The following is a 10,415-nucleotide window of genomic DNA, read 5'->3' as shown; positions in this document are numbered from 1 at the left end:
AAAAAAAGAAAAAGAAAAAGAAAAAAGTACCAGACCAGTGGAACTAATCTTATTGGATGTTTAACAGCCATAGTTTGAGGCCTGTACTGATATGGTCAGAGGGACTTAAAGGACAGTTTTTGCCCCTACCATCCAAAGTCAACTAAGTTCCAGGGGACTATGGAACAGCTCTCAAAATGTCCTGTAACTGTGGTGAGTCACCTGTCCTCTTGTTCATGGAGGACATAGAGACCTCACAAGATGGACTTGTACCATCCAGTCCACAAAGAGAAGGGTCAACTCAGAGGAAACATCTCATTCATGCTTCCAAGTGAAGCTAGCCATGGTCGAGCAGGACCTTTGACTTATCTTCACATAGATGGAACTGGTCAAAGAAAGGAGCCAGGGGCTCCTCCCAAGCCCATGTGACCCCTGAGGAACAGATCTTCAAATGACCTTCAGTGTAAAAATAAATTGGTTTATTTGGGCCAACTGTATGGTCTTAAACACCCAAAACGAAAGTATAACCAAAGAGTAAAGTCATCAGTATATTTATTTAAGAGTTCAAGGGATTACACTTCCCAGACATTAGGCTTAAGTCTATATAAAAAGTTATTAAGACAATTATTTCTCATTGATGACTTTGTTCCTAACCAGAAAGTGCTGCTCAGATGTAAGACTTCAAATCTTGGTCTCCAATACTGTAATGCCAACCTGTAGCTAAGAGAGACAACCAGATACTGTTCTAAAATGATGGATAAATTTGTTTTCTCCCCCTATCTAGAAGACTTTGAGAGGGAAATAACACTAATTCTAACCATTCCAACAGCTATCAAAATACCTGAACAAATCCTGAATCACTTTAGAGTCCAGCCTTGGAAAACAAAAGAAAAATGAGGAAGAACCCAATAGAGGCATGCTTTTTGGAAGCCCTTGTCAAGAAATTCCAATGGATTCTCATATGAACATTTGAAAATTGCCCTGTTCTGATATTTTTTCTAGTTCCCTGTCTAGAATTTGTAATGCTAATTAATTACTCTTGGCTTTACTTCTTCTTCACATCTCCTATTCACAATTCAAAGGCTTTCTTTTCCCCTTTGACATAAGAGTTATGCAATTTGGGAGTCTTTTAGATAGACTCACTGAAAGTGTACTCCGATTGCCTCACCCTGCATCCCTGTTTAGCACGGAAGAAGCCAGAGCGGTCTGCGTCCCGATTCCCTATTGGCAGTTTGAATAACCTCTTCAGAGAATGGTGTGCTAAGAATAGGAGGAAGGTATTCACTAGGAAGTTAGGGTAAAAAGACATCAAAGAAAAGTAGCCAGTTTCTTGGCTAAAATTCGCCATGTCCTTGGGCCTCTTAGCAACCCACTCCATTCCAAAGTTCAAAATGTCGAAAATATTTGGGATCTTTTATCTAATCCTTAAAAGACTTTAGGGATACCTCTTCAGAAGGAGGAATGTTAGAGTATGTAAAGTCCCCATTAATAAAAAAATTTAAAGAAGAAGAAAGAGTACATGAAGTTATCACAAAAAAGTGATGGGGACATATGGGAGGAGCTGGAGGGGAGGGAGTGGGCATGGATTTGATGAAAACACCTCATATGCATGTATGAAATTCTCAATAAATTATTTATTTTAGAAAAAAAGACAATATCTGAGGTGTGTAGCAAAGACTTCCTGAGGTTAAAAGTCAAAATGTGTTTGAGCCTGTTACCAATAGATTCACCCTGTTACAAAGGGCAAAAATGTCAAAATGTCAAAAGTATGTGGGAGCTTGTATCTAATCCTTAAAAGATTTTAGGGTTACCTCTTCAGAGGGGAGAATGTTGGAGGGGAGGGAGTGGGCATGGATTTGATGAAAACACCTCATATGCATGTATGAAATTCTCAATAAATTATTTATTTTAGAAAAAAAGACAATATCTGAGGTGTGTAGCAAAGACTTCCTGATTTGCAGCAGCCAAAGCCTCTGTTTCCACCAATGGATCTCAGAATGCCTGGATTTATAACATTTCTTGTTCCATTACATAGAAGCTTCATGAAACTGCTCCTATTATAGAACATGATATTTGAGGGAACTAAATCTGTGTTCCCAAAGACATGATATTTCATATCTGATTTATAACAAGCATTTCTTATTCCCTTTGGGGTAAGAACTGTGGTCTTATGCTAACATCTTATTTATCATTTCTGTTGCCTTTGTGTTGGGTGCACTGGTCTTTTGAACTCTGTAATAACTGGAAAACAGTGTCTTCTGGATGAGGCAGACCTTTGGTTTCTACCTGGGAGGGTACAACCACTTGGTGGGGTGGCAGGCATTATGAAATCTGTTCATCTTGTGAGCTCACTTTTATCTCATGATATGAATTTTGTTGTCTCTAGTGCATTAGTGGTTGAAGGAATTGGTCTCTGGTTTTAGATGGTCTGAGGCTGCTGCATGGTCGGGTCACCACAGTGTTCTGGGGATGCTTTGTGTCTACTACTTGTGGATACAAATAGCATTTGGACCTCGTTTGGGTCATTTTTGTTTCTTCTGGAAAGTAAACAACTTCGATATTTGATATTTCAAGGAAGTCCTGATATTGCTCTGATCACTTTAAGGTACACTTGACATTTATGAAATTCACAGAGCTACAATTCTCAGCATTTGTTTGCTTGGTGAGCAGTCAATTATTTGGCTTTGCATTTCCTTTATTTTTATAGCTACTTAAATTTCTGGAGTTAGATACTCAGTTTCAGTATGATTTCTTATGATTTAAATATAGTGTGCCCTCACAGATCTTGTATTAAAGGCCTGATTCCTAGTTGGTACCATGACTTTGGCGTCTCCATGCCCTTCTATTTCAGATTCCTGTCTGCAAAGAGGTGAAGACTGCCTAGCATATGCTCTAGATGATCTTGTCTGTGTCAATGAATTTCTCAGTACCCTCAAGTATACACTTCAATTCTCTGTTTTCACAGATGCAACTGAAGTCTGTTGGATAAAGAGTGACAGCTTCCTAAGTATCCTACTTTAACTTCTCTTTTCCCCAATTTCCCAATTATGAGAATAAACACAAACAGCACCCTGTTCAAGAATTTAGTCATATAGGTAAGTTTGCATTTAAAGTACTGTTGTGTACTTCTATTCAGGGTATACTTCAGAGAACTCCTTACATAAGTGTTCTGCTAGCACAACTCATAGAACACCATCTTGTTAGAATATTTGGTGGGGCCTAAATGGCCCGCTACAAAACAGGTTGAGATGGAAGTGTATTGCTGGACACCCACTGGCACTACAGCTTCTCCTCTGATTGTAATCTACAAGTACTCTAGGAAACAAAACAGGAGTCATAGATAACATAGAATATCGTGGCAATGGAGAATTACTTATGCATTGCATACCTTTGAATGATGTACTGAAAATATAGTTAAATAAAAGCTCTCATGTGGCCATTTTTCCTGGTTAGACTGTTTTTAATAGGGCTATTCACAGTCTGAAGCTCCTTCTATATAATTCTTCATTATCTATTCTTTCTCATTTTGTCTTTAGTACCATTCTGTCACCTGTGACCTTGGACCCCCCTCCCACACACACACCTTCCTTAATATCTCTTTTTCCCACTTGTGATTCCCTGTCTAGTTTCACTATTTCCATACTGTTTACATTGTGTTCAGGTGCACAGCTGAATACCTTAATGATCACAGATATGCAGACTATTATATTTAGTAGAACTGCCTAAAATTATATTTTTTATAAGTTGGTCATTTTAAAGACTTTAAGATGAAAAGATACTTAAATGATACATGACTGTTAATTTCCTAAGTAGTGAAAGCTGAGAAAAAAAATCAGAAAAATACAGCCAATGATGTTGATGAAATCAAAATCAATAGTCCTTCATAGATTGTTTAAGTGGTAACTAACTGACTTAATAACAAGAAAATAAGAGAATTCTTAGGAATTGAAAATGTGGGCATAATATTTTACAAGTTTGCATAACTTGCAAAACTTTAAATGGATTACACATTAATAATGTTAGTTTAGCAAAAATATAGCTAAGCCTTCTGATCAGCAAATATTTAATTTATGGTGCTCTTAGATAAATATGTGGCCTTACAAATGTTTAGATACTTTTCCTTCAGTGGTTTCTAAGTGGCTTTGCATATCTGTTCATTTTGTTTGACCCTACCACCTGCCCTCACATCTCTCCTGTTTTCCCACCCCGGTCCCTAAGTCTTTCCACCTCCAGTTCTCTCCCTCTGCACTTTACTATTGCCTGTGCTTTACTATCCATTACTCTTTTACATGTACCCCATCAGATAGTCTCCATGTAGATTTCTGGCTTCTACAGGAACTCTAAATTAAACATACAGAAAAGATATTAGTAGCTGGATCTATAGTCAGTAGAGAACATGTGGTGTTTGTTTTTATGTCTGAGTCATCTCAGTGCCAGCTGTGGAATACGCCTTCTGAGATGTTAGTCAGGGAGGTCCTGCAGTGCTCATCAAACAACACAGGACATACAGTGCCCCCCAAACAGCACAGGCTCTGGCCAGGAACTCTAAATTAAACATACAGAAAAGATATTAGTAGCTGGATCTATAGTCAATAGAGAACATGTGGTGTTTGTTTTTATGTCTGAGTCATCTCAGTGCCAGGTGTGGAATACGCCTTCTGAGTTGTTAGTCAGGGAGGTCCTGCAGTGCTCATCAAACAACACAGGACATATAGTGCCCCCCAAACAGCACAGGCTCTGGCCATTCTTCATTGTTGTTGCTTTGTTTTTCTCTCTTGTTATGATAATCACATGACCAGAAGAAAATTGGGGAGAAAATGGCTCATGTGGCTTAAAGTTACAGACTATCCATAAGGAAACCAAGACAGGAGCTTAAAGCAGAAAATCGAGAAAATTCCACAGTCATGCCCACAGGCCAGTTCAGTGGAGAAAAATTCCTCCACTGACGTTCTCTCTTTTTAGAGGTGTCAGGGTGATAATCAGGATTAGCCATCACAGTTGTCCACTAGAACGAGATGATCAGGTGGCCAAAATTGCATGTACTCATATTTGAGTCTTCTATTGTGTTCCATTGATTTAGATGTTTATTTTTGTTCCAGTACCATGCAGGTTTTATGACTATACCTCTGCAATATAATCTGCTATCTGGTATGGTGATGCCACCCAGCATTGTTCTTCTTACCCAGGATTGCTTTGGCTATCTGGGGTCTTTTGTTATTCCACATAAATTTTAGGATGATTTTTTTCGAAGCTTTGTGAGGAATGTTGTGGGTATGTTGATTGGGATTGCGTTGAATCTAAAAATGGCTTTTGGTAAGATTGTCATTACCACAATATTAATTCTATCAATCCATGAGCATGGTAGGTCTTTCCTTTCTCCTAGTGTCTTCCTCTATCCCTTTCTTTAGAGATTTGAAATTTTCATTACAGAGATCTCTAATCTCTTTGGTTAGGTTTATTCCTACATGTGCTATTTTTTGAAGCTATTGTGAATGACAGGTTTCCCTTGAGTGCTTTTCCTAATTGCTTGCTATTGATATATAGAAAGGCCACTGATTTTTGGAAATTAATTTTGTAAACTGCCACTTTACTGAAAGTTTAATCATTTATAACAGTTTTCTCATAGAATTTTTGAGATATCTATGTATAATATATCATCTGCCAATAGAGATACTTTGACCTCTTCTTTTCTAATTAGTACTCCTTTAATTTCCTTCCTTTGTCTTGTTGCTCTTGCAAGCACTTTAAGCACATATTGAAAAAGATTGGAGATAGTGGACAGCCGTGTCATGTTCCTGATTTTAATGGGTGTGCTTCTAGTTTTTCCCGTTTAGGATGATGTTGGCTATAGGTTTGTTGTACATAGCTTTAATTGTATTGAAGTATGTTCCCTCAAGACCAATTCCTTCTCATACTTTTAACATTAATGCATGTTGGATTCTGTCAAAGGCTTTTCCTGCATCTATTGAGATGATCATGTGGTTTTTGTCTTTAAGTCCATTTATATGTCTTATTACATTTACTTACATATAGTGAGCCATCTCTGCATCTCTGGAACAAAGCCTACTTGATCATTGTGAATGATTTATTTTTATGTGTGTCCATATGCGGTTTGCAAGTATTTTGTTGAGTATCTTTGTATCTGTGTTCACTAAGGATGTGGGTCTGTTGTTTTCTTTTTTTGTTGTTGCATCTTTACTTGGTTTTGGTATTAGAGTGATACTGGCTTTAAAGAAGGAATTCTGGAGTTCTTTCTCTGTTTCTGTCTTTTTGAATGATTTAAGCAGTATTGGCTGTAGATCTTGTTTGAATGTGTGGTAGAATTCTGCTGTGAATCCACCTGGGCCTAGGCTGGGACCATGATTTTAGAAATGCATCCATTTCTTTTAGATTTTTTAATTTAATAGAGCATAGATGTTTAAAGTATTCCCTTACAATATTTTGGATTTTTTTGGCATCTTTTGTGATGTTTCCCCTTTCTTCTCTGATTTTGTTGATTTTTATTTGCTCTTTCTTTCTTTTTCTTCACTTGGCTAACGATCCGTCTATCTTGTTTAACCTTTCAAAGAATCATCCCTTAGATTCACTGATTTCTGTATTGTTTTCTAAGTTTCTATTTCATTAATTTGTGCTCTGATTTTTGTTATGTCTTCTCATCTGCTAGGTTTGGAGTTGGTTTGTTCTTCCCTTTCCAGAGTATTGAATTGTACTGTTGAGTCATTTTCTTTCTGATTCTTTAATGTAGTCACTAAGAGCTATATAAAGCCTTGAAGGTTTTGTTGCATTGTGTTCTCAATTTCATTTTGCTCCAGGAATGCTTTTATTTCTTTCTTAATTTCTTATTTGACTCATTCATCATTCAGGACTGTGTTGTTTAATCTCCATGAGTTTGCGTAGCTACTAGAGCTTCTTTTGCTGTTGATTATATATTTTGTTTCACTGTGATCTGAGAGAAACCATGGAATTATTTCCATTTTTTTGTATTTGTTGACATTTGTTTTGTGCTCCAGAATGTGGTCAGTTTTAAAAGAACTTGCACGGGCTGTGAGTAGAAAATTCTATGGTGCTTGGGTGGAATATTCTGTAGATGTCTGTTAGGTCCATTAAATGCAAGATGCCATTTAATGAGAGATCTCGCTCATTATTTGTTCAAGTTGACCTGTCTATTGGAAATAATTGGGTGTTAAAGTCACATACTATTACTAAGTTGGGGTTAATCTCTTTTATAGTCCTGGAGTACTATTTTTATGAAATTGGTTGCTCCAGAGCTTGGTACATATATATTCATGATTGTAATATCTTCTTGGTCAAATGTTCCTTTTATTAGAATGAAGTAACCTCTTTATCTCTTCTGATGAGTTTTAATTTGAAGTCTATTTTGTCAGCTATTAGAATTGCAACAACTGCTTGCTTCTTAGGGACATTTGCATGGAGTTTTTTTTTCCATCCTTTCACCCTAAGATAGTGTCCATTCTTGAAAATAAGATGAGTTTCTTGAAGACAACAAAAATATGGGTTTTCTTTCTTGATCCATTGCACTAAGCCTGTGTCTTTTGAGATGGAGTGGAGACCTTTGATATTAGTGTTATTACAGAAGGGTGTGTATTGGATAGAGGAATTTTAATTTCTTTATGTTTGTGACCCTGTTTTGTGTTTCTGTTGTTATATCTTACTTTGTTTTCTTTCTGTAGCCTCTTGGGTATGCTCATCCCCTTCTTAAGTCCTTTGTATTGCTTTGAGTATCCTCTGTGGTCTTGGTTTGGATGACATGAATTCTTTCAACCTTTCATGTCATGAAAAATTTTCTTCTCCCCTTCAACCTTGATAAATAGTTTTCCTGGATAAAGTATTTGGGGTTGGAATTCCTGGTTGTTTAGAGGTGGGAATACTTTGGTCCAGGCTCATCTGGCTTTCATAGTTTGCATTAAAAAGTCAGCTGAAATTCTGATGGGTTTTCCTTTACATGTAACTTGTTGTTTTTCTCTAGCAGCTTTCAGTACTATCTCTTTGTTCTGTACATTTAATATTTTTACTATGTTATGTCTTGGGGAGTTCCTGTTCTTGTCATATCTAATTGGTGTTCGATGTGCTTGTTGAATCTCCTTAGGTATCACTTTCCTTAATTTAGGGACTTTTTCTTCTATAGTGCTGTTGAAAATCTGTTCAATGCCATTGACCTGAGTTTCTTCTCCTTTCCATATGCCTATAACTTGTAGATTTGGTCATTTCAAGTCCCCCATTTCCTGAGCTTTCCATTACTGAGGTATTTTCTTTTTTAATTTTATATAGCCTTTGCTTAAGGAGTCCAGATTGTCAACTTTATCCTGAAGTCTTGATATACTGTTTTCCATTTCATTCTTTCTGCTTGTGAGACTTTGCCCCTGTTGTTTCTAATTGGTTTATTGGGTTTCATAAGACCTTGTTCATTTCCATTTAGGTTTTCTTCACTATTTCTATTTCTTTTGTGAATTCACTTTTATTATTTCATTAAGCTGCATATTTGTATATTCTTGGACTTCTATTATAAGTTTATACCCTTACTCTTAGTGTTGTTTGAGTTGTTTGTGCTTTCTTGCAGTGCTTTGATCATGATTATGAATGCTCTTTTAAATTCTGTGACATAGAGTTCTTCAGGGTGGTTGGTTTTCATTGCAGTGCACTTCTGTAGGATTACTGAGCTTTGTTGGGGACATATTTCCATGGTTTTCATATTACTTGTGTTTTTGTGTTGCCATTTAGGCATATGGATGTTCTTTATTGGGTATGTGTTCAACGGGAACATCTACTCTGCTTTTGTTTAATTTTGGTTCTGTTAATATTCTTTATGTAGATTATTTAATTTTTGTTCAAGCAAGGAAAATAAATTGGTGGGTGTTTCACATTCTTGCAGGGTAGTGGACTGGTCAAAGTCCTGGCTGAGCCGATCTGTCTCCTGATCCAGAGGCTGGGAAATTTGAAGTGGGGGGACTGCCTGGGGAGGGACTTAAGAATCTATGCTAGGGTGTTTAGCTAGTCTGGGGTGAGGAAGCTAGTCCACGGATCTGAAGTGAAGGAAACTCTAACTGAGGCTGGCAAGGATCGGGGTGAGGGTAGGTGAGAGGAATGGAATAGAGAAGCAGTCTATCCCTATATTTTTAAATGATGTTGGGAAAGACGTTTCTAGGCATGTATAGTAGAGTATTAAATATATGCTTATTTTACATGGAAAAATGAAATATTAACTTTTAATAGTAATTAGTTGTTGTTCAAACCTGAAAGTAACCATGGACATGGGAATGCTTATTTCAAAGAAAGCAAAGGGATCAGCATTCGAGGGCAAGAACCAAAGTGCCCCTTTGCTCTTCTTTTATTGGCTTGCAAAACAAATACAATGGGAAAAGCAGAAGCACAGTACCTTCCAAAGCAGCTTGTCCAGGTAACTCTATTTTGCCCAGTCTCTTCTCTTTATAAGATTTGGTTCCCTTCATTTAGTAATATTGAAAGGTAATCATTACTCTTTTTCTTATGCTGCAAGTTATATGAGATTATATTGCAGTGTTTTCATTTAAAAGTTGTCGCACAATGCAGCCTAACCAGAGTCTATGGAATTTTTGTTACAGCAACCTGAGCTGACAAAGGCATTATGTTTCGTTCATGTCATCACCAGGGTTATGTTTTTAACTTTCAAAACTGTTCCATTTATTTCAACATGCCTTGTATCAGGCTCAACTATGCCCTTTCTCTTGTCCATACCAGATGACCACAGGCATCAAGTGCGGACACTTTAACTACAAACACGTATTTGGTGATTTGTGGGAAATGGTGGTTGTAGGAAAACAAGCGAGAAAAGTGCACATGCTTTGCTGTTTAGATGGGGTAGAGGTACCGGGGAGCACTCTCTACCCAGTAGACTATGACCAAGGGAGAGCACACCTGTATTCCACGAATCATGTGTTTACGCACATTTTGTCATTTACGTGTAGATTGAATTAACATGCAATCTGGGCTGAATTTAGGGGTCTGGGAAAAGGAAGGTTACAGAGATAAGAGCTTGGACTAGGCAGAAAATCTATGATTAAAAAAATTCTTCATCTAGAGTTTTCTGTTCCCTAGCTCTACAGAGATAAGGAATTATGGGTGGGCCCAATGGACAGACCCACGCTGAAGGCTATTTGGGGACACTATCACACTCCTTTTATATATAAAAGAGTGCACATGCAGAGGGCAGTGGAAGAGCTTTGGAAAGGGGAAAAGATCTAAGTACCACCAAAGCATGCTGTAAGAATATCACAAAAAAATCAATAAAAATGTTTTTTTAAAAACGAGACAAAGGAAGACACAGTTCATGTGAGCGGCACTGACCTGGGATAAAAGCACTCTTGTTCATAATCAAAGCTTCACAATGAAACACCAGGATAACTCTTGACAATTGATTTTACCTCCTTGTTTTTATTTTA

The 10,415-nt window shown here is 37.2% G+C and overlaps 1 pseudogene; it reads left to right on the top strand.

The window, feature by feature from the left end:
• LOC103724796 overlaps positions 1-10,415 on the top strand; it is a 98,391-nt pseudogene that overhangs the window by 29,017 nt on the left and 58,959 nt on the right.

This window comes from Nannospalax galili, unplaced genomic scaffold (assembly GCF_000622305.1).
Source record: "Nannospalax galili isolate Female #2095 unplaced genomic scaffold, S.galili_v1.0 scaffold1049, whole genome shotgun sequence".
Lineage (NCBI taxonomy): Eukaryota > Metazoa > Chordata > Mammalia > Rodentia > Spalacidae > Nannospalax > Nannospalax galili.
This window is presented reverse-complemented; position numbering and strand designations above follow the sequence as displayed.